This window comes from Berghia stephanieae, chromosome 6 (assembly GCF_034508935.2).
Source record: "Berghia stephanieae isolate SIO BIC M18660-M18661 chromosome 6, UCSD_Bste_1.3, whole genome shotgun sequence".
Taxonomy (NCBI): domain Eukaryota; kingdom Metazoa; phylum Mollusca; class Gastropoda; order Nudibranchia; family Aeolidiidae; genus Berghia; species Berghia stephanieae.
The window spans coordinates 7,110,546-7,115,545 of NC_088365.1; the positions used below are offsets into that span (position 1 = coordinate 7,110,546).

General features: G+C 36.4%; 1 long non-coding RNA gene across 1 annotated transcript in view; it reads right to left on the reverse strand.

Annotated features, from left to right (window-relative positions):
* The window catches only part of LOC144975611 (uncharacterized), a 9,912-nt gene extending 9,318 nt beyond the window's left edge, over positions 1–594 (reverse strand). Inside the window, exon 1 of the long non-coding RNA XR_013645955.1 lies at positions 318–594. This is a non-coding gene — a long non-coding RNA (uncharacterized LOC144975611). The remainder of the gene's footprint in view (positions 1–317) is intronic.
* Positions 595–5,000: the final 4,406 nt, after the last annotated feature.

Genomic DNA, 5,000 nt, shown 5'->3' on the forward strand with positions numbered 1-5,000 from the left:
TTTTTAAAAAGTCTCCCCCCCCCCCCTCCCAAACCCCCTACTAGAACATTATATAAAAAGAAAGAATATTGGGGATGTAGGAGCTTTCGGAAGTCCTCCCCAAAACGGCCATCTCACCAGAACAACTAGACAGACAAAGAACCTCACGCGTTCAAAGAAAAACCCACCCAAAAGCACTAAAACACCAATTTACAAACTCAAACATCTTCAAATTAAATATTCATTTGCACCCCGCACTATCAAATACTGGAAACGCTCTTCCCAATTCATGTGTGAACACAACAGTTTCAAACACCTTCAAGCAAAGATTATCAAACCATTTTAGCCTAAACACAAACAATTTGCTGCCACATTCAACAAAATCTCTCCGCCCTCGAATAAAAATATTCAGAATTGAGTCGACTTCGAGTATCATTCAGATTCAGAGATTCAGAAGCTGGCCATATGGATCAATATGTTACAGTGAATGACATAATCAGTCCGATGGTGAAAAGGTTTGAACTGAGATATTCCCAAGTTTAAATAGAATGTCAATTTTTATCAAAAATGAGTTCTTGTTATAAATGATAAAATCAACCTATTTTGTACAACTTCGAGAAATATCAAAGCTTAGTTTCACTTCTAAATATTTTTTACAGCTAGTCAAGTTGAAAAAGTATAAAATTTGAGAAAAGTTGCTGGATACCCTTCCCATACATCTGATCATAACTTCATGAAAAATCATCCGATTTACTTTAAATAAACATTAAAATGCTCTGGTGAACATATTCTTTCAAAATGAAAAAAAAATGCAAATCCAAAATTTTCACCTTCCGACTGATTATGTCATGCACTGACACATATTTCCATTTCAGGCTGTACCAGTCTCATGTTAGGCTCCTTTTGAATCAAGACTCGTAAATTACACATCACTACCAATAGCCAGTTTACTCATTCACGTGTGATTCGAGTAGGGTGTAAAGTGCCTTACCCAAAGGACACAAACATTAGGGCCAGAACTTTCCACTATCACTATCACCCATCTGGTTAATGACCACGCTCAACATTGCTTGACAGGGGTAACAAGACAAACCACCGAGCCATACGTGGCTTTTGGTTTGGTAGCATGACGCTCGCCTTCAGACATGTAGTCATGTAGGTCCCTTGATCGAGTTCCGCTCTGGCTGCGCAATGTTGAGTCCTTGGAAAAGGCTCATCATCAAAAAACAGCAGCATCGCCATTCTCAACAATATCATCATCATCATTATCATCCTTGTCGTCGCCATCATCATCATCATCATCATCATCATCATCATCATCATCATCATCATCATCATCATCATCATCATCATCATCATCATCATCATCATCATCATCCTTGTCGTCGTCATCATCATCATCATCATCATCATCATCATCATCATCATCATCATCATCATCATCATCATCATCATCATCATCATCATCATCATCATCATCATCATCATTATTATCTTCGTTGTCGTCATCATCATCGTCATCATCATCATCATCATCATCATCATCATCATTATCATCCTTGTCGTCGCCATCATCATCATCATCATCATCATCATCATCATCATCATCATCATCATCATCATCATCATCATCATCATCATCATCATCATCATCATCATCATCATTATCATTGTAGTCGACGTCATCATCATCATCATCATCATCATCATCATCATCATCATCATCATCATCATCATCATCATCATCATCATCATCATCATCATCATCATCATCATCGTCATCATCATCATCATCATCATTATCATCCTTGTCGTCGCCATCATCATCATCATCATCATCATCATCATCATCATCATCATCATCATCATCATCATCATCATCATCATCATCATCATCATCATCATTATCGTCGTCGTCGTCATCATCATCATCATCATCATCATCATCATCATCATCATCATCATCATCATCATCATCATCATCGTCGTCATCATCATCATCATCATCATCATCATCATCATCATCATCATCATCATCATCATCATCATCATCATCATCATCATACATCATCGTCATCATCATCATCATCATCATTATCATCCTTGTCGTCGCCATCATTCATCATCATCATCATCATCATCATCATCATCATCATCATCATCATCATCATCATCATCATCATCATCATCATCATCATCATCATCATCATCATCCTTGTCGTCGTCATCATCATCATCATCATCATTATCATCCTTGTCGTCGTCATCATCATCATCATCATCATCATCATCATTATCATCATTGTCGTCGTCATCATCATCATCATCATCATCATCATCATCATCATCATCATCATCATCATCATTATCATCATCGTCGTCGTCATCATCATCATCATCATCATCATCATCATCATCATCATATCATCATCATCATCATCATCATCATCATCATCATCATCATCATCATCATCGTCATCATCATCATCATCATCATTATCATCCTTGTCGTCGCCATCATCATCATCATCATCATCATCATCATCATCATTATCATCCTTGTCGTCGTCATCATCATCATCATCATCATCATCATCATCATCTCATCATCATCATCATCATCATCATCATCATCATCATTTATCATCCTTGTCGTCGTCATCATCATCATCATCATCATCATCATCATCATTATCATTCTTGTCGTCGTCATCATCATCATCATCATCATCATCATCATCATCATCATCATCATCATCCTTGTCGTCGTCATCATCATCATCATCATCGTAACCTCTTTGAAAAACCTCAAATAAAACATTCAGCACACTACCGCAGATGTTATTTTTGTTTGTTAAAAACAATGTTCTGTCATGTCTTGTGTGAGTGTGTGTGTGTGTGTGTGTGTGTGTGTGTGCGTGTCTGTGTGTGTGTGTTTGTCTTTTTTTTTTTTTTTTTTTTTGGTTTCAATTTTTTTATTTTTTTTTTTTGTTGTTTTTTTTTTTGGTTGTTTTGTTGTGTTTTTTTTTTTTTGGGGGGGGGGGAGGGGTTGTATTTTTTGCTTGTTTTTTAAATTTTCTATTTTTGGCTTTTAAAAAAAATGTCATATAGGCAATTAAATTTTATTAAGACGAATTATCAACTCACCTGTCACGAAAAATAACACAAAAACAAAGGGATGAATCATGACTAAATCCATTTTGACAGGAAAAGAATACACAGCAATAAAAAACAATATGAATTATACCCTTTTTTTCGTTTTCAACAACGATTAACAATCCTTATTGCACAAGGTGAAGAAAAATTCAACAATGACAGTAACACATTTTTAAAAAAAATGTAAGAACTGAAAAAGAAATCCACCACTTATTAAATCCTTCAAGAATGTATTTTTGAGAATCTTCATCAAAAATTCAAAATATAATTTCACGAAGGTAATTCAAAACGTGTCGTCCAATTCATAGACCACAATAGACGTCTACATCAACAAAAATTTTCACACCAGAAGATATGGAAATGTATTAAAAATCTAAGTAAATTACAAATTCAAATAGTGAAAGGGAACAAAGGTCAATAGTATCTTCCTTCTACATTGTCACGCGTATCTGATATTCACAATATTATTCGATTGTTTGTTTAGAGACAGTTAACAGCTTTTGCCACACTTCTAGATCATAGAAAGAATTATATAATTATTAGGTAGCAATACCACACCAGTGGAACAATCACGTGATATGTAGAACTGCTGTGGTGATTTAAATAGGAGGCCGTGAGGGTTCCAATAATTATTACTGGCTCTAAATTAACCGCTCATTTGGGTTTGGGGTCAATGTTGCATTCGTGGATATAGTGCTAAGGTCAAACGTTTATAAAATTGCCATGCTGATTGATATAACTCTCTGTCTTTTGAAACACGAATAATGATAAAAAGGTTACTGTTATCCTCTGGATAAGACTCTAGAGGGCCGCAAAAATCATGTCCGCTAAGTATTATCTATTATAATATTGTTTGTTTTAGAGGTTTTTTTAATTACAACTATTGTTCGGCATTAGATATCAAATACAGCTGAATTGCAACATACGTACATTTGGTACATTATGGTACACATCGACTCTAATGGTCAACGCTGTGATATATTCTGAGCACAATCGCTAATCCGTAATCCGTTTGTGCTGTACGCATGGACAACTTAAAAAGAAGGACCCACTTTGACCTACCACACCGTGGATAACCTAATCAATAAGTGGAACGAATTGTGCAGTGATTGGGATCGGGCATTTGGGAAATGGAAATGATTCTGGTTGTCTGATTGTGACATACGGGCATTTGGGAAATGGAAATGATTCTGGTTGTCTGATTGTGACATACGGGCATTTGGGAAATGGAAATGATTCTGGTTGTTTGATTGTGACATACGGGCATTTGGGAAATGGAAATGATTCTGGTTGTCTGATTGTGACTAACGGGCATTTGGGAAATGGAAATGATTCTGGTTGTCTGATTGTGACATACGGGCATTTGGGAAATGGAAATGATTCTGGTTGTCTGATTGTGACATACGGGCATTTGGAAATGGAAATGATTCTGGTTGTCTGATTGTGACATACGGGCATTTGGGAAATGGAAATGATTCTGGTTGTCTGATTGTGACATACGGGCATTTGGGAAATGGAAATGATTCTGGTTGTCTGATTGTGACATACGGGCATTGGGAAATGGAATGATTCTGGTTGTCTGATTGTGACATACGGGCATTTGGAAAATGGAAATGATTCTGGTTGTCTAATTGTGACATACGGGCATTTGGGAAATGGAAATGATTCTGGTTGTCTGATTGTGACATACGGGCATTTGGGAAATGGAAATGATTCTGGTTGTCTGATTGTGACATACGGGCATTTGGGAAATGGAAATGATTCTGGTTGTCTGATTGTGACATACGGGCATTTGGGAAATGGAAATGATTCTGGTTGTCTGATTGTGACATACGGGACCCAAAAATCGTCTGAAAAACGGCATT